Below are 20965 nucleotides of genomic sequence, written 5' to 3' on the forward strand. Positions count from 1 at the left end.
CAGCATTCCGGGGGCGAAAAAAATCTCCCCGGAAGTTTATTGAATTCCGTCTTTTCAATCTCTCTGGCGGGCGTAATGACACAACACGCGGAAGGTTTCGTCGATACGCCGATCACCCTCACAATGAATTGTGTATAAACGTCCAAAGATCGATTATATTCGTCTTCCGTTACATTATTTTACGGACAGGTATTGCACGGTAGCTGAACTCTCCATACTAAGGCCTCTCTAGAGATACATAAGCGCATTTCCATGGCCACAAAACGGTCTATCGACAAAGTTTTCTTATTTCATTTTCTGCAAACGTATGCAAATTAAGCGCCCACTGGGGAAATATGAGCTCGAATTTCTGCTGACTGGTTTGTTGCTAAGGCTAGCTGAATGCTAGCGAAAAAACGCGACCCAGACAGACAACACATGGATGCACTCATCCAGCCCAGACAACACAAGCTCGGGCCGGCACTGGGCCAGCCACTCTCAGGATTCCTGTTTTCCTCGGGACCTCGGGACCGGGACAGGGACAGAGGCAGGGATCCTGGAGCCACACTCAATGATTAATGGCCGTTGTGGGCTTGCAACGTTTGCCTATAAATATCCTCGCAACGCAACCATGGCGCTTTGGGGCCAAATGGGCCAAAAATGGGAACCTAAAGCCAAGATACTACATTCACAGTTGAATCGAGCCTTATTGCTGCTGTCTCTGCAGTTTCATTTCTGAAGGGAGGCACACGATATGGGCTGACATGATTCCAACCTACCGGGGAACAAGCTTCCGGATCCAGGAAGGATCTGAACAACGTATGTTTACAAATTGACCTGGACCGGGTTCGTGTTTGGAGCTAACGTTGGAACATGCAGCTTCTAGCTACTGTATGTGTGTATGTTGATTGGCATTGCGCAAGACTGGACCGGTGCCAAATTGGAAACTGTTGAAAAATTAATCCCGACCCGGGATGAGGCGTGATATGACGAGAGATAATTAATACCGGAGCAAACGATGATTGGAATGTTCGGGGTCATTTACGTCCGGCATGACGAAGCAACGACGAATTGCATGCGAATATAAAACTTAACATTGTAGCTTCAATCACCAACTTCGCCAAACTTAATTTACCATTTATGATCATAAACGTGGCTTTTTGAACAATCGTTAACAATTGTATATGAAAACTGTTCTTAATATTTGAACTAACTATTGAATTGGAAATAAACATTTTCATTTTTCCAAATTTTCATCGTCGATCATTTTAATATATCGAAAAGTTTAGTCGGGCCACCTGTGTTTCAATAGTTTTTCGATAATTTATAAATTGAAAAACAATTTTAATGAACGGTCAGTTTCATCATAAAAATAGAAAAAAAATATACACTACACCCACAAATCCGACTCTACTCCAATAATGAACTTGCTTGCAGGTGGAATTGTCGGTATAAGATTTTATGCCGAACCGGCATGATTGGCATCGCTCTTCAGATTAGCCGGATCAGAGCGAGCGTGGTCCTATGGGGGGGGGGGTGGTATCGCTCTATAAAAGCATCTATACATTTTTTTTAAACTCGGTAACTCGGTAAAGTCGGTATACGCTTGAATCACTCCATGGGAATGTTTATCAAATAAAAGAAATTATTTTGATTGCCGTTATGGTAAATTGCAGTTAAATTTTCCATTGGGGTTTCTTATTTTACAAAAATCGCTCCAGAAGCGTAAGCCCTCTACTGGAAGTATAACCAAGTCTAACTTTCTTATCCTTCGTTTTACACTGTTATTACCTCACTAAAACCACTTTTTTCGCTGAAAATTCTCAGAAGTTTTGTTTTATGATTACATACAACTTGAGTTCTAAAAAAACTAACTGGTTAACAAAAAAAAATTTCCAAAAGTTAAATAAAGCATGGATCACTACAAATCTGGACGCACTATTTATTTCACCATAGTGCTCCTAGTTGTCGGATCTGGAATGTTTGTAGAGGAATGTTTCTTCTACCAGTGCTGAAAATTTCATTACGATTCGTTTTGTTTCAAAAAAGTTACACGTGATGGAAGCCGCGAGATGAAAATAAATTTTGAACACCCACGTCAAAAACCCGACGTGGTCGGGTTCAAAAATCGCGAAATCGTTAAAAATTGTCAAATCAACCGTGTGTAGCGTTCTCAAACGTTTCCGTGAGATGCGTACTATAGATCGGCAGGTTCATACCAAGCGTTTTAGTGGACCTAAGAATCAGAAACTGCATTTGAAGGTGTTGAGAACGATCAAGGAAAACACAGGGTAGTCGGACTATGACATTGCCAAGAAATTCAACGCCGACCGGTGCACCGTCAGTAGAATTCATCTACGCGAAGGAATACTATCCTATCGGACCAGTAAGCAACCAAACCGGACATTGAAGCAGAATTTAGTAGCCAAAGGACGTGCCCGCAAGTTATACAAGACGATTCCAACGAAGTTCGACGGATGCATCCTCATGGATGACGAAACGTACGTAAAGATGGATTTTGGGCAGCTTTCTGGCCAAAAATTATACCACACCACTGCACTGGTCATGGTGATGTCCCCGGCAACTTCAAATTCGTTTTTGCTGATAAGTGTGCAAGAAAGTGTTTGATCTGGCAAGGTATTTGCAGCTGCGGACGAAAAATTCCGGTTTTTGTGAAAAACAAGACCATGGACTCCGAAATTTACAAGGAGGAATGCCTGAAAAACTTTTTTTTTTCGTACATTAGATCTCACAAAGGACTAGTTAAGTTTTCACCAGATTTGGCAAGCTGCCACTACAGCTAGAAGGTTCTACAGTGGTATTGGGCCAACGGGTGGATTTTGTCGAAAAGGACATCAACCCACCCAACTGCCCTCATTTCCGCCCTATCGAAAAATTTTGGGCAATTGTCAAGCAGAAGATGAAGAAGAATGGTAGGACGACTCGGGAAGCAACAGAGATGAAGAGATTGTGGAACAAAATGGCCGCTGAGGTCAGCGAATAGGGTGTTCAAACTATAATGAGTGATACTCAATCAAAAGTTCGAAAATTCATCAAAACAACATCGGAATAATTTTTTTTATTATTTTTTCTTTAAAGTGCAATAAAAACCCTACATTTCAAGTACAAAAAATTTTTATTTCGTTTACATAGCTCCGAGATAGACCCGTTTTAATGCGTCCAGATTTGTAGTGATCCATGCTTCAACCATATGGGCTAGAGAACTCAATTTCAGTATTTTATTGGTTGCAAATAATGAACATATTTTTCGAGTTCTTGTCGCTGACAAATCTGGACAAAATTTAACCATTTTTTGAACAAAGTTAAGAGAAAAACAGGTTAAAATCACTTAGAAACTTTCACTGTTCTTCGAAGCACATAAAATTTTGCTCGATGCTTCCAAAATCAATTTCTAATCAATTTTGCTGAATATAACACTTAAGAATTCGATTTCGAACACGAAAATCACTGAATTTTTTGGAAAAGTTTGCAAATAATGAGAATAAATCCGGACAAAAACCGTTCAGTTTTTCATTAAAATCCGGGTATCCGGGCCAGATCGTACTCACCTTGAATGTTTCCTTGAATATTCGAATAAAACTGGGCCATCTGGAACGCTTACTTTACACGGGGTTTATATTTCTTCTTTTCTGGCTAACATATAATCTTTTTTCCAAAAAAAAAAATCTAGAATAGTGATAAATTTTAGAGCTTTAGATTTTATATATTTGAGATCGAAAATACATGGAAAATATATTAATGAAAAAGTCCATTTGCAAATTTCTCATGTTTTAAAGCTTCTCTTAGCTGTAGTTTTTGACAATTGTTTGTCAAACAATTGTCATGAGTAAAGATTGTTAGATCAAAATATTTTTGAAATGTTTTGCGCAGAAAGTAAAGTTAAATAATGGTTCGCTTTGGTTTTATGCTGAATGTGAATGTGAGGTTGCTTTCAAAAGACTTAATAAATTAAAATTTTGATCGCTTAAAAAATCCAATTCCAAACAGACATGAAGGTATGTTGAACAAAGACAGGCAAACATTTTTTTCAATTATTTTCAGTTAATGTAGGTATATCATTTCCTGAAAAAAATTAATAGAAAAATTTAAATTTTTGAAATAAAGGAATTAAATTTGTTTTTTTTTGTGAATTTCAATTCTGAATTTCTTAATTCACTTGTAATCGCAAGTCCCGATCTTGACAGAAAGCATCTCAAATCCCCAATCATTTTCTTAATAAAAGACAAATAAATTAACTGGACGAGTCAGTGGTTTTCAAACTTTTGTATTCACCGCTTCTTCTTGTCGAATTTCTGAACTATCGTTTAGTGAATGATTTTGTTGAAGAAATTCACGTCTGAAAATTGTGTGTGGTACAAGGTTTAAAATTCACCCAAAAATATATCGTTTTGTTTTAAATTTCAAAGTTTTTTTTTAAATTGTGGTAATTTTCAAATTACTTAATATGGATAAACCATATTAAAATAATCAATTTTCGTTCGAGTGTTTACAATTTATTGGTTACTAGCTGACCCGGTGTACTTTGCTACATCACCAAAAAATATTGAAATATAAATATACCTAGCTATTTAACTTTTCATTGAGATGCACAAAATTTTCAATTCAATTTTATAATTTTCAAAAGGAAAAGGCAACTTTTTTTTATTTTGAAATCATAAAAAAAATCATCCGTGTTTTAATCTTTTTTATGACTCTGAATTTCTTTGCTTCTTGAGACTATAACTTAATCTTCGGTGTACATTTTTAATGTGGAGAGAGTTCAAACTATCCTAGAAACATTTTTGTAACAAAATAACGTCGCATTATTTTACCTATTCATTCTCGAATTATTATACAAATTGTGAGAGTGACCCCATCCCCTATTCTTATACCTCTAATGGAAGAAAGGGGGGGTCTCCTAACATCAGAAAAACACTTCTAGTATACAAATACGATCACATGTCTTATATGGCTCCATTCTTGATAAATTTGCGAGTTATTCAAAAGAATGAGTGGCGCTCTCCCCACTCTGGCAAGAGAATTAAGGGGGTCTCAAACCACCAAAGAAATATTTCCCGTGCACAAATATGCTTCCATGCAAATTTGGTTCCATTTTCTCGATAAGTTATCTTTGAAAAATTGTATGAGTGACTCTCTTTCCTCTTCCTCTTTCTTATTGTTTCACTAATTGGAGGAAGGGGTGCTAAACTACCGGAAAAAAAACATTTCTTGTGCTCGAATACCCTCTCATGCAAAATTTGGTTTCGTTTGCTTTATTAGTTGTCGAGTTATACTTTAAAATTAGTATCCAAGCCCCTTTCCCTACCTGGAAGGAGGGGATCAAGATCAAACATTCCGTGTATTCAAATGCCCAATGCCCAAATCTGTTCCATTTGCTCGATTGTATGATTGTTCTCGTGTCATATTGGTTCCATTTGTTACATAAGTTCTTGGTATATGCAAAACAATCGTATGTGAGCTTCCTTCTTCTCTAACTGTATCCCCAATTGGAGGCGAAAGAAGTCTTAAATAAGCAAATAATCATTTTACGTATCCAAATTAGAGGCGAATCTTCCAAGGAAGCGTCTCTAATAAAATAAATTAAATTAAATTAAGTATCCAAATGCTCTCCCATGCCAAAGTTGTTTCCATCTGCTCGATTAGTTCTCGAGTTATGCGATAAATTGTAAAGGAGCCCCCCTCTCTCCTTCCTATCACGCAACTGGAAGGAGGCAGTAGTTACAAATATGCACAGAAACATTTCTTGTGCTCAAATACCCATTCAAGCCAAACTTCGTTGCTTTTGCTGAGTAAGTTCCCGAGTTATGTAAAAAATTGGATGTGAGCACCCTGCTCCCTTAAGATCTCCCGATTTCAACAACGGAGGGTTCTCAAAATATCATAGAAACATTTCTCGTAATCAAATACTTTCCCACGCCAAATTTGGTTTCATTTGCTTGATTATTTTTCTCGTTATGCTGAAAACTGTAAAGGAGCCTCCTCCACCCTTTCTATGTCCTCAATGGAAGAAGGGAGGGGTACCAAATATTCACAGAATTACTTATCGTACCCAAATACCCCTTCCTAGCCAAATTTGGATTCGTTTGCTCGAATAGTTTTCAAGTTATGCAATGAAAAAGGAGTTAAAGGCCCCCCTCTCCTTCCTGTACCTCAAACGGAAGGAGGGAGGGGTCTGATATAACCATAAAACCATTTCTCGTATTCCACTATCCTCCCATGCCAAATTTTGTTCCATTAGCTTGATTAGTTCTCCAGTTATGTAAAAAATTGTAAGGAGTGCCCCCTCTCCCCTTCCTATCTCCCCACTGGAAGGAGGGAGGGGTACCAAATATTCTTAGAAATATTCCTCGTACCCAAGTACCCACCCATGCCAAGTTTGGTTTGATTCACTTAATCAGTTCTCGAGATTTGAAGACTTATTACTTTTACATGAGAGACCCCCTCTCCCCTTCCAGCGATAGGGAGGGGTCCCATACCATTATAGGAACCTTCCCCGGCCTCCAATACCCCAATCTACCAAGTTTCACGCAAATCGGTTCAGTAGTTTTCGAGTCTATAGGGAACAGACAGACAGAAATTCATTTTTATACATATAGATACAGAAAAAAAAATCACAGGTCTGCTACATTTGAAGGATAATAAAAATGTGTAGAACAGGGCTCAAAATTCACCCAAAGATATATCATTTTGTTTTCAATTTCAAAGATTTTTTTTTAATTGTGGTAATTTTCAAATTACAAAATATGGACGAACCATATTAAAATAATCAATTTTTGTTCGGATGTTCACAATTTAGTGGTTGTACAAAGAAAAAAAAACTACAGGTCTGCTACATTTAAAAAAAATTAAACATGAATTTCAATAACTAATCATTTTCAAAAAAAAAATTGAAAAACGAACAAAACATTTTATTTTAATCGATTGAATTTATCAGTTATCGTTAGAGATGGTACCAACGCAATATTTGGATCACTTTTATTATTGTTTCGTAAAACATAGAGGCAAAATTTAGTGTTAATGCTGGAACTAATAATTTATTCTTTTGCTTAATAACAACAATACATTCCTGAAAACCATGAATTGTCTTCAAAATATTTGGATAATAACTGTGACGCATCTCCATAAGATTTCATTCTAAAGTTGTAAAAAATCCAGTCAAAAATAAGATTCATATCTATGTTTTAAATTGTACGGCGACAATTGATTTGAAAAAAAAAAATTAATGATGATGTAAAGTAACAATTGACAAAGCGCATTTTTCTATGGAAATTTTTCAAAAACTCAAATAACAAATGGTTTGTGATTCCTCCAATTTTCGATGTAAAACCTTTTCAACGCCCCCAAAATTCAATTATTCGATTTTCTTCTATTTCTTTAATCTTTCCACTCATCAACCTATCCCCTTTGAATATCATAATTCGCCGACATGCCAAAAATACAATAAGAGATCAAATCTAATGTTTCTAATTCGTCTTGGTACATCTCCTCGTTCCTGAAAATGATAACATTTCAAAATATGATGGGAAGTATCAAAAACACCAAAGGCAAAATTTTCAATTTATTCATTCCAGGTTAAATGAAATTAAAAATCTTGGATAATTCAAGAGCAAATCAATGAAAGGAGAGTACCAAAAGCGCCAGACATCAGAATCGCAAATCCAAATTTTAATTAATTCAAAATTAAATTTAAATTCAATATGAAAGTTTTCGACCAAAATTCATAATGGAAATTGAACTGCAGATATTTCTAACACGATAACGCGATATTTCTGGTTCAAAACAATATTTCAGAATAATCCAAAAATATCAAAGTTTAAAAATTAGTTTTAATTTCATAGCGATAATTTCAAAAATTATCTCATATATTTACTTTTTCGAACGAAAAATTGCAAATGAGAATCAATAAAATTTGGTTGTGTTAACCTTGAGCTAACCTTAATATGAAGCAGTTTAGGAAAAGTAAATAATTTGAAGATATCTCAAAATGATCTTCTTTTCAACAACAAGTGTATTATGTACTTTTATTTATAAATTTACTAGCTGATCCGGTATGCTTTGCTACACCTTCCAAAAATAAATTAAATTGGTTAAAATTATAGAAATTTGCTTTTATTTCTAAGGAAGTATTTCAAACCAAATTTCACCATAATCTAGAAGCAAACTCGTTTGAAAGAGAGTTGCAACTGAAGTTTCGAATTTCAGTACAAAGATAATTTAATAATACTTTCTTAAAATTTATCTCTAATATTTTTTTTCATAATCTGAAACTTTTACTTGTTTTAATAAGCTTCAAAGAGTTTGTAATGATGACAAAATGTATGTTTTAATGATTTGGACTTCCAGCCCTTTCCCTCTTCCAGTGCAAGAAGTCCTCACGAACTACTATAATATCATTTTTAGTATCTAATTGAGGTACATTTCGTTTTATTTGTCTGAGCAGTTTTGATATTATACTAAATTTAATATGAATAAAGACTTGCCTTCTTCTTTCCGACTCCACCCAGAAAAAATTGAAAGTCTCAAATTGGTTAATAAGTTTTCAAGCTATACAACGAAATTTATATGGAACTCCCTATGTCCCTTTCTTCTCCACACTGCAATGCAAAAAGGTCTGTAACAATCATAGAAAAATATCTCGAACCCAAATACCGTCCCATGTTAAAATCATGTTGATATTCTTTTTTGCAATATACTAAACTTGTAAACATGACACATTACAATTTGAAGTGATACCAAACAGCACTTGTCATGTTATTAAATCTGACGACTTTTTATACAATCGATTGAAAAGCAGATTTTCAAAAGTCAACGATCATACCATGTTGAAAACACCGGTTCTCGTCCGATCACCGAAGTTAAGCAACATCGGGCGCGATTAGTACTTAGATGGGTGACCGCTTGGGAACGTCGCGTGTCGTTGGCATTCATTTTTGAGTAGCAACCATTGGCGATGTGGAATTCGTTCTACTGAGCCAGGCCTGCGATCATGGGATTTGAAATGCATTTTATTCAATATCATTGCTAGACCAATAAAGAGTTTCTATAAAGTATACTGAGGAAGTTCAACGGCATTAGTCAATATTATATTAATACTTGTTGATTAAATAAAGCATTTCGAGTTCAATGATTAAAGGTGGATGTGAGTAGTCAATCAAGCTAAGCTAAGCTAAGCTAATCGATTGAAAAGCAGATTTTCAAAAATGGAATGGATTGTAAAAAAATCTGTTAATGCTTCGGCGGTGGTGTGAATATTTTCCTAAAATGTTCATATAAACAACACACAAAACCTTAAAATGATGATTTTTGTACCAAGAAGGGTAACAGTTATCAAATTTTATTTTGCTTCTATTTTTTTTAAATTTCAATCTTAATTTTATTTCAGATACACCGGGGCTAGTGCAAACGGATTTTACCATAGTTGAACTTTCATAAATCTAAGGAAAATATGTAAATCTTTAAAACAATTCAATTTTCGTTTGTTGTTTAACTAAATCAGTTCTTAACAAACTCTTGTTGAAAGTAAAATATGCAAAAATGTTGACATTTTTCGCGTTTATTTAGGCCAGTGAAAACATAGTGCATTTTCTAAATTTATTCATTCATATATCTGCATTTTTTCTGCAGTATAAGTTAATGTTCGGTACTCCACTTTTAATGAATGCTGTTTTAAGCAAAAGACCTTCATTCACAAAGAGATTTAATTATTTTGAATATCTACTTCAGATTCAACACACGGGATACCCCTTTCTGACCTTTCTCACATAATGCTGAATCATTTTGGAGAGGAAGTTCATTAAAGGTAGATGATTCATGGCTAAAAAACATCATTTGAAATGCCATGAGTTTATATTATTTTTAACACTTTCAGGTCATATTCAAATTTATCAAAAAAAAATCTGCTTCCACTGGATTATCAATAAAAAAAACTTTAAATAAGCGGATCAAAAGTCCATGTAGTCAAAATATGCAAAACAAAAACACAATTTTCATGTTAAGTACCTACTTGAATTGTGTGTAAACAAACAGTACAGTGTTATTCGGTAAATGATAAAAAAAAAATTGATTCGCATTTGCATTCGCTTTCGCAGGAGCAGTCGCCTAAAACTTCGGTTGGCGCTACGCAACAACTCTCCGTTTTATGACAATTTTCTTTTGTTTTCGAAATGAATCAAAACTAACCTTGTAAGCCTTGTGGACTATTAAATTGTATATAAATCTTCCCACTTTTTTTCAAACGTCCACAAAGAGTCATACCAATATTTCAAATACATCAGTATTAAATTCATATTTTTTAGACAACAAATTCCGTTTTAACTAACACGAAATCAAAAAAGTTTTTATTTTTAAAACCTTTTATGTGATGTGAAACCAATGTGATTCGATCGGCAAAATATCAATTCGGATCACATCTAGGCGTCATTCATTAATATGTGCTGTACAAATGTGCTAGGAATCAAGAAGAAAAAAAAATCTCATCTAGGCTTCATTGCGCCACCACGTGCATTGAAAATATGCTTGGTTGAGAAATACGCGCCCAAATGTTCCCACCAATCAATATTAGACTGGCCCATAACAAAAAAAATCCTTATATTCCACGCGGCACCCCCTAGGTTGGTGCCTTTAGGTGAAAAAATGACTTTCTGAAAGTTTCAGGTCATTTGGCAGAAGCACGTGCTGGCGCAAAAGACTTGAAATTTGTATGAAGATTTTCGGCAAAATGTATGAAAAATCGAAATACTTTCACTCTTTGTGTTCTAAAATATGTGTCCAGTATGCTAGAAAGCTCAGAATTTCAGGAAGCGTAGTTTAAACAATGACGAACAAGTTTGTAGAAGATTTTAACACGTTACGAGTTGACTGTGATGAGTTATCCGTAATTGAATGTGTGATTTTTTCGCATTTCTTTGATATATCGTGAACGTAGTGTGGCAGTGTGCAGGATTTTTGGTCGATTTAGAAAAGTTCTAAAATCACCTCTCCCCCCTCCTTGCTTGCTATAAATTAACAAAGGGTCTCGAAAGTATTGATATACTTAGGCGAAAATATTCCCTATATTATTTTTGTGCCAAACATTGTAATTTTCGAAATATTGAAAGGGGAAAGTCGGGTAGGAGGGACAACTGACTTTCCCCTATGGTTTCATATTTTTTCGAAGAAGCTTTAAATATATATTTTCAATATTTCCTGGGAACCCGGGGATTCCCGGGAAAAGATGTTCTCGAGGAACACAAAAAAGACCGGGAAATGGACACTCTAATCTGGAATCGTGCAATAAAGCGGAAACTGTGGTGGAGTGATGAAAAATCAAACCATCTAGAAGAAAATCAACGAATTTCGGGCAAAGAGCTTGAGCGACAAATGTTTTGAAAAAAAAGTTGCTTGGGCGGACAGATAAGTTTCTCCAAGAATTTCAATTTTGCCATCGGTTTGATCCTCCATATGCTTTCAAAAGACCTTGGCAAGAGCTAATGTCGATCGAAAAGCTCTCCCCATCTCAGGCCATAAAAACTGTAAAAACAGGACCCTCGGTAATGAAAGGGCTTATAAAATTCGGAATTCTGAAACCTAATTATTTCGCTTCCGGACTCGGATCAGTTGGTTCCGGTTTTGGAATTTCAAACGTTCTCAAATACTTAATATACAAAAATATGTACTTTTTTAGCAATTTCTCGCAAAAAATGTACCATTTGTACGCAGTGTCCGTTTAACCCGACTATATTTGAAAAGTGTAATTTGCGAGCATGTTTTAGATTGCTATGAAAACACTCTTGTTGGAGGGAATTTACATATTCCAATGGTTAATGCGATAGCAAACAACCTCAACTGCCCATCTGCACGAAAACTGCTATGAAAAAAACTGTCGCTGATTTTTTTTTTGCGATTCTACCTTAGGGTGTCCGTCTAACCCGACTTTCCCCTACCTGATTCAAACTTCAGAAAATATGATTTTTTGACCGTTATTGAAACTTGCTTAGAGGAACAACTGTTGAAGGTATTTTAATTTCTATGAAAGCAGTCAAATGTAATAAATCCTCATCGAGGGACGGAATTTTATGAATTTGCCCATTTAAACATTTGAATCCTTTTTCCAACATGTAAATTTTAACTTTCGCAGTCACTCGCAAGAACAATGATAATTTCTCTACAATTATTTCTGCGTTTGTAAATGAGAGAAAACCGTACACGTTTCTTGGGCAAAATTTTGCATATCTTGCATCAAGATCTGCGTTGTCTAGAAACTTGTGTTAACGGATTCCGAGCAACTGTCACTTTCTACCCATCAAAACCGACATTGCTGGTGCGGGGGCTGCTGGTGGAGTCGTCAGAAGATGCCTAACATATTCCTAGCTCATCTTCGTGTTGTACGTTTGTTGGAACATACAATACTCGTATGTTTTCGACCTGTCAACGCGTCTTGGTCTCGCGCCGGGGTGAGTCAGCACCTTACATTTTTACGACAAGAGAGACATCAAGGCCATTAAAACAAAAAGACCTCGATGACGATCCGAACGAACGAAAGTCACAATGTATACCACACTTAGAGAAGTGTAGCTATCTGAAAGCCACTCAGCGGGATTATCTCGGCACTGCGCTCAACAGCGAAATAAAAACTTGAGAAACGTCGCTCTGATGGGATGGGACTCATCGTCAAGTTGCTCGCAGAAATTGCAATCAAATAGCCTGCGAGTCGTAAAGCGCCTCTGAAAGCCCAGAAGATAGATGTGGAGTGCTCGAGCCCCAGAGATATGTGCCTGAGTGATTAGAGGATTGCGTTTCCCTCGATGATGAACTTCACCCGGGGAAGGTGACAACCCCCGAAGTCGCGTTTTACTCATTTAAGCTCAATCAGCATAGTTTCTGTCGCACTCTCAAGGGCATTGTGGAGCTAAAATATGTTTCCCTGGGAATTGCTTCTTCCCATCAGCTACACTTAGGTCATTAAACATATCGCGCAGTCAAATGTTGATCATTACGCTGCTAAGGCTGCTAAGTCAGTTTTCCCCACCTGAGGTAGCTCCAGCAGCTGTCAGTCGACTTACACGACCTGATGACCCAGATCTTTCCTGAGGTGTGCACAGATTTGGTTGTTTTTTTTCTCCTACTTTATTTCATTTTATCTTCCAGCAACAGCATCAACGTCGCTACTACTGTTGCTGGTTTGCAAAACAAAACGACAGACAGGGTGCGCTTTTTTTGGCTTTCACGACGATAAATGAAAATTGAAGAGCGAAAAAAAAAGACCTAATCAAAGCTTTCACGCCGCAGCCTCGCGAAAAGCTTGACTTTGGCGCGCTGCTGTTAATTAAATTATCTGGTGCATACCATCAATGGGGGGTTGTGCGGGGATTTCACCTTGACGAAGAAATCAATTTGCTATCACCACGGCAATGCATAAAAGTGTTTTTTGGAAATCTATTCAGGCCCTCAGCTGCGCGTGTCGTCTGTTTTCCCTTTCAGGAAAACGTCTTCGACGAAACCAAAACAGATTCGCCTTTGCTAAGCCGTAACAATTCTTTACAGTCAATATTTTCTGCGCGTTTTACAACACTAATTTTTGGTTCCACTAGGACCATCAACGTTTTAGCGGTTTTCATTAACAAAAATGATTTGAAACTGTTGAAACTTACTGTTTCCTAACGGTATTCAGAACAGCAGCAAAAGATTTCTGCTGCCACGTGCAGAACCAAAACATTGTTTGTTTTGGATCATCTTGCTTTGTCCAATTCGCAATCGAGAACAATAGATCAATGGTTGCTGATGATAGGCGATGATGATAAACGCGATACTATGATGAATCTAGTATGGTGGTTCCACATGCCAAATCGCACGTTCAGCCATGTTGGAAAAAGGTTTGACAGCTGGCTGAAGTGTTCTTTGATCGAAAAATTAATAAGTTATAGTTTAGTATATGATCAGGTTGTAAAAGCAACATTCCCATTATTAGTTATATCATATTAACAATACGATACAAAGAATTTTGGTTAAAATTTAAAGTCAGTTTTGCTGCAAACACTCTACAAAGCACGAAAAAGTAGTGTTTTTTACCAGCTTTGGTAAGTTCTTTTGTTTCGATGTTGTTAGAAGTGCTTACTATCTCCATATGTGAGTGCAGTTGTTCGACCATTGTTTGTTTTCGATGCAAAAAAAGAGATTTATTGTCATCATTTCTTCTATAACTCTCTAAGGTGTTAATGGCCCACTTTGGTGTCTTCAGATGAAAGGTGAATCATGAATCGAACTATACAATGGTATTTTTTGCAAAATATTCGGTGGTGCAGACGGTACTTTTAGACGCCATTTAAAGTTTATTTGCAACTTTTTATGTTGAAGGTCATTATTTAATTTTTTTCAACTATTTTATTTGGAAAGCTGATAAAATTTCAATGCATTTTGATGTGCTATTTTATAATTTCCGTTGAGAAACAATAGAGTTATGTAGCTTTGAAAAATGGTTATTTTTTATTTACAAAAAAAAATCTAACCGAAGCTAACTCAAAAAATAAAAATGTTAGAAATCTGAAAAAATACATGTGTTGTTAGCTCGCAAAAATGAACCAAATTTTCAATTTTGGGGAATATCTGAACACCCCCGGCGCAAATTGTAAGATTATTAAAAAAAATCCCCCCATCAGATCCGGATTAGTCGATTGGATCTTCTGGAGCAGGGATGGCAACAGAGGGTCCTCCTGAAGCAGCTGTTTCATCTCGATGAAGATCAGATGTTCCTGCAGGAAGGCCAGCCGCTTGTCGGACAATGGAATGTCATACCTCGCCATGTTACCATCCGATTCGATGACTTTCTGCTGCTTCCAGACGAAAATCAGAGCACATGGCATCCCAGCCCAGAGATGCCAGGTGTCCTGATTTATCAGGATTTGTTCTGATTTTCGAGAGACCGTCCTGATTTTTCAAAAACTCTCGATTTGTCCTGATTTTCTTAAATTGGTCCCTAAAATGTCCTGATTTTCATAAGAACTTTTCAAATATAATAAAATTTGTAGTTAAACTATAAGAATATCGAATAAATAGGTTGTGAAATAGATAAACCCATTCAACAGATGGTAATCTTAAGTTCAGCGATGATATTTAAATGGTGTTTGCCGATATGAACTACAGGCCAGCCAAGAAGCTGCTTACTGTGGTTGCATAAATCAAGGCCTTTATTGAGCCTTTATTTATGCAATTTAGGCAGAAATCCTTAATATTTTCAGCAATCCAGAGGTGTCCTGAAAAATCCTGATTATTAGCTTCGCGATATCCTGATTTTTTGGCGAAACCACCTGGCACCCCTGTCCCAGCCAGCCAGCAGCCCAGCCAACAGCCAGCTGTCAAATACCGGCTGCGTTTCGTCCCAACCCTCGTCTACTTTTTGCCAAAGTGAGACCACCATATCTAGATTCATCATGCGCGATACAAATGTTGATATCATCACACGGTTCAGCGAGACTACTCAAATTGGGTTCGTGATAACAGAACAGTGTTGCCAGATATTCTGGGTAAAAGTATCAAAGTACTCATAGAGAAATGAATACTTTCCCGATTAGGGAATATGTGGAAGTGTAAAGGGACAAATAGCTAGCGCCTATGTCATGGGTAGTTGTTTAAGGACTTCACAAAATAAACCCGAATAAAGATAACTCTATTCCACAACTAAATAAACCTCTCTAATAAAATAAATTAAATTAAAAATCTAAAACGTTTTCAACAGAAACAAATTTAGTTTATATTTTTAGTTTTGTTATGCCAAATTGAAGCCGGAAGACTGTTATGCGTATCAAAGAATCTTTGCCAACAAGTTCTAATGCCAAATATTTATATTAAATTTATTATATTTTACTCACAACTATAAGTTGAGTCCCGATGAATTTATACTACTGTAATTGGTTTAAAAAAAACTAAATAAATCGAAAAACTCAAACATTATGCAACCTGATGATTACGTTGGTATAAAATTATTCATGCCAGATATTTTTTGATGCGATAAATGTTTCTTGGAGTGTTTTTAAATTTTATATTTGTATGGGAGGCGCTTAATTCGTGTAAAAATTCGACAAGATTCATATAGCGAACGTTAATACACTCATTCAAATTTCATAACAAATCGTAAATGTTTTGCAATATTGTCGTAAAAATGAAACGAATCGACATGAAAATTGAAAAAAAAGATAGTTTTGTACGATAAATCTTTTATTGGTATTTAATGTTACCGAGATATTTGGAAAGTCATATTCCACATAGTCAGAATGAAAAACCCGATTTAATACACAAAATTTTAGATGGCATGTTCGGCAGGATGAAATTTTAAAGAAAAATTCATTTATAAACAATATGAAAGAAAGGTGGATAAACAGGCATAAGTGCGCCAATAGAAGAAAGCTTGATAGGTGTTGAAAAGCTCCATGAATTGCAACGCTTTTTCTCTACACTAGCTAACTATGCATAAGAAACTGAGAAACAGAATACCCCTGCATAGCGAGCCCAATGGTTTAAGAGCGTGGAAAAAACGAGGATATTGAAAAAATAATTGCGTAATATTTCAATCTTAAAATTCTATGCGGAAACAAGGGTCCAATTTTGTAATTTTTCCAATTTTTTTTAATTAATTCATTTTTGAAAAATGCATGCAATTTTTGTTCAAATTAATAAATTGGACAAAATTTTTAACAGTAAAAACATTGATAAAAATAGCAACGATTGACAAAATTCAAAAAATTACAAAAATAGCGAAATGAACAAAATTGATGTAAATTACAAAATTGACAAAATTGTCATGAAAATAACTTGACCAATTGAAAAATAAACATAATTGACAAAACTTACGAAATTGACGAAATGGACAAAATAAACAAAGTTGACAAAAAATGTGAAGATAATGAAACATACCAAAGTTTGTAAATTTTACAAATTGACAAAATTAACAAAATTTAAAAGTTGTAAAATTTTACAAAATTCATACAACATTCAAACGAAACTGACAATATTGACAAAAATGACGAAATTTAAAAATAGTGACCACATTGTCAGAATTGACAAAATTGATTAAATTAGCTGAATTGACAAAACTGACGAAATTGACGAAATCGATGAAAGTGATATATCAATCTTGCCAATTGTACAAGATTGTCACTTTAGTCAACTTTGTAAATTTTGTCAATTTTGTTGACTTTTTGATATTTGCCAGTATTTATTTTCTTTGAATTTGGTAATTTTCGACAATATTGTCGTTTTTGTAATTTTTTGTAATTCTTATTAATTTTTATCTATTTTTTCATTCTTGCCTTTTTTGTCGTTTTTATATTTTTTTTTTCATCCAGTCTAATTTGTCAACATGGTCTAATTTGAATATTTTTTTTTCAATTTTTCAAAATTTGTCAATTTTTTCAATTTTATAAATTTTGACCATTTATTGTATTCGGTCAATTTTTCATGTTTAAAATTTTTGTCGTTTCTGTTATTTTAGCCGTTTTTTTTCGTTTTCGTTCATTTAATGTCTAGTTGGTCCGATTTATCGAATTTGTTAACTTTGTCAACATGGTCCATTTTGAATTTTACTTTAAATTTTACCAAATTTGTCCATTTTTTCAACTTGGTAAATTTTGACCATTTTTTGTATTCTGTTAATTTTTCATGTTTATCATTTTTGTCATTTCTGTAATTTTAGCCGTTTTCTCGTTCTCATTTTTTTTCGTTTTGGTCATTTCTTTGTTGTTTCAAATTTTGCCAATTTTGACAGTTTTTAATATTTTTTCGATATTTTTTTTATTGTTTTTGTTTTGTTTATTAAGTCTATTTTGCCATTTTTGAAATTTTATATATTTTTTTAATTTATGACATTTTTTCGTGTTTTGCTGTTTCGTCAATTTCGTCAATTTTGTGTATTTGGCCAATTGATCATTCTTGTCAATTTTGTCAATTTCGACGTACATATCATGCAATTGTTGCCAATCAAACGTTCTTCAATAATGCTCAAGAACCAAGAATGAAAGCCGCAGTCCGTGGCGTAGAGGAAAGCCTTCAAGTCTTCTAAGCCAGCGGGCATGAGATCGAATCCCGGCCACGGCATACAAAGTACACTTTCTGTGCGTTGGTGGTTTTAGCATTTGTTAGATGCTAGCCATCATATCCTCGAAAGATGTACGCTTAGAGTTAAGAAAAAGGAATCTCTTCGAAGAAACATAAAGTTTCATTGAGATCCTGTAGATATGTGTTTGTGTTGTGTTTTTGACTCAATAGAAAAATTACTGTTGAATTTATTCGCAGTATGGTAGAACCAATTCAACAGTATTTTTTTCTATTGAGTCACTCTTGGTTCTTGAGCATTATTGAAGAATATTTGATTGGCAACAAAAATCAGAAATTTAAAGTTCAATCTATCATACTTATAGTCGAATAAGAGCGGTCATCCAAAAATGTATAGTATAATCTATTATATTTATTGTTGAATGCCTACAATCAATCATACTAATGTAGTTGAATCTATCAAATCAACAATTGAATCAATCATACCATTACAGTTGATTCTATTATATTCATAGTTGATTGTGTAAGATCAATCAACAGTTTGTAATTGAATCAAATATATTTATAGTTGAATGCTTAAAGTCAATGATACAATTGTAGTTGAATGTATCATATTATCGGATGAATCAGTTATACCATTACAGTTGAATCCATTATATTCATAGTTGATTGCGCAAAGTAAATCATCAGTTTGAAGTTGAGTCTATTATATTTATAATTGGATGCGAAAAAAAAACAACTATGCTTTGATGATTGGTATAACGAACCAGCTGAAATTGCTAGAACAACTGTGGTCTTTTTTCTCCATGTAGAGAATCAAGTTTTATACTTTTTTTCAGTCTCTTTCCAATATGAAATTAAAATTCTATGCGCTGATCAAGGGATCAATCAAGTCACCTCATATTACCAATGATGCTTGTTGAAACAAAATGTATCGACAAAAAACATATGGGAGCAATATGTCAATTCTAAAATACAAACATATTTCTTCAATAATTCAAGCATCTTTATTATCGTATCCTATCATACCCAAATGGGACAAATTGTTTAATCAGCATTCCACTGTCACTTCAATCAATAAAGTAACAGGGGTAATGACCAAAACAGCTCAACTACTGGTCGCGCTAGGCTTCTCCCCTACAAACAAAATAATAAGATTTTTATGATAAATTTTTTCAGAGCTTATTTCACAAATCGAAATTTGAAAAATATGCTATCATAGTAAGATCTCGCGAGATCACCACATTCTAACGACTGCATGAAATTCAATTTAAGTGGATCTCCAGTTCTTAATGCTTTGTTTTCACTTGAACTCCCCCAGTAAATCACCATCCCATGACATATTTTTTTTTTGTATCGCGCGCAAGTCGCTACTATGGGAAATTTGAGGAATTCCGCTAGCGCTCGTAATTATACCTGCCGATCGCACCTTAATAGCGCCAAAGGCCAAGAAGCCTCACGCAATTTTTTTTTTGCGGTTCGGAGAGACCCTCAGCAATCGAAACCCAAAAAGAGGTGTGCATAAAAAACTAACGACTTGAGCGCCAAAAAGACTTAAAAAACGGTAGCTCAATTGAACGCAACCGATGCTTATAGAACTGAATAACCATCGGTGGTCAATCAATGAAGCGTATACGATGGAAAACCCAAAAAACAGACGGAAAAAAAACTTACCTACATTCAGTGTTTGTGTGTGAAGAAAAAGGCCAAACTGTGACCACCGCGGCCAAAAACAATCGGGCCTTAATGAATTCACAATGAAATCGGGGAAGGGGGGTCGATCGGAGAAAATGAGACTTTTTGCACTTTCTTGTTTTTCTCATAAAATCCAAAGCCTCCGCGCACGAATCACGTTTTCGAGGTCTCTCAAATTTGGACACTTGAAAACGATAAAAAAAGATCTCTTATAAGCAGCGAGACGCCATGCCGCCATCGTCGTTGTCCGACATTCGGGTGAAGTGATGTGGTGACACGTTTTCGCAATGTTTTGATTTTCTACATCCGCCAAACAAAAAAAAAACACAACAACGACGAAGCGCATTGGGCCAAAATTGGCCGATCAGGCCTTGCGGGCACGCGTCAATAATCCGCTGGGGCTGTTTGGACGTGTGAGCGCTTAAGCGTTTTAGGTTCACTCACATGCCGAAGCGTGGTCGATGACTTCTTCCGGTCCTCCGCCCAAATAGGGGTGAATCCGGTCATAGGTTAAAGGATTTCGCAATCAGCTAGGCGGCTGCCAATTTGGCGTGGAAAACGCTTTGACAGATGCACATTGACACTGATGAGGAATAAATTATCGAGCGGGGCAAATGGGTTGGCTAGAGGCGGGTCGTTGCTCAACCAGCTGGGGAGACATTTGCCAAACGAGACACATCCGTGGTGCATTAATCTAATCATAATTGAAGGCTTTGAGTGGGTTTTCTGTGAGCTGACCGTGTGAATTAGTGGGTTGATCGAAATGTTTTATTCAAAAAGTTGATGAAAAATCTTTACTGGCCAGAAATATAAGGGTCATTTCACGTCAAGAATGTGCGAAAACCGGATTACACGAAGGAAGAACAAGATTGTTATAGATCATTACGCCCTGCATTGTGGAGAGGGTAGGAAAGGAAGGAGTTGCATATAAATGTTGTTGTAAAGCTTAAAACTTACCAACTAATGTAATTAAATTGGATATGAGAAGTTTTTTGGGTACGAAAAAAAATGCGAATGTTTATTAGAGACCCCGACTTCATTCCAGCAGGGGAAGATGCGAAGGGCAGGAGGGCTTCTTACTAGTTATTTTTGGAATAAATTGGAACATAACGAGCATTGCGACCGTATGAGGAGTGTTCGCAAATTCGTGAAATGAACCTTCAGAACACTTATCATGTTGGTCCTCCCGATCCAAAGCAAATTCATAAAGTGAATCTTCAAAACACTCATCAAATTGGTCCTCCCGATC

General features: G+C 35.6%; 1 non-coding gene across 1 annotated transcript; it reads left to right on the forward strand.

Annotated features, from left to right (window-relative positions):
- Positions 1–8804: 8804 nt before the first annotated feature.
- On the forward strand, positions 8805–8923 carry LOC129758827 (5S ribosomal RNA). The gene has a single exon (XR_008740076.1). It is a non-coding gene; the product is annotated as a 5S ribosomal RNA (ribosomal RNA).
- The last annotated feature ends 12042 nt before the right edge of the window (positions 8924–20965 follow it).

This window comes from Uranotaenia lowii, chromosome 3 (assembly GCF_029784155.1).
Source record: "Uranotaenia lowii strain MFRU-FL chromosome 3, ASM2978415v1, whole genome shotgun sequence".
Lineage (NCBI taxonomy): Eukaryota > Metazoa > Arthropoda > Insecta > Diptera > Culicidae > Uranotaenia > Uranotaenia lowii.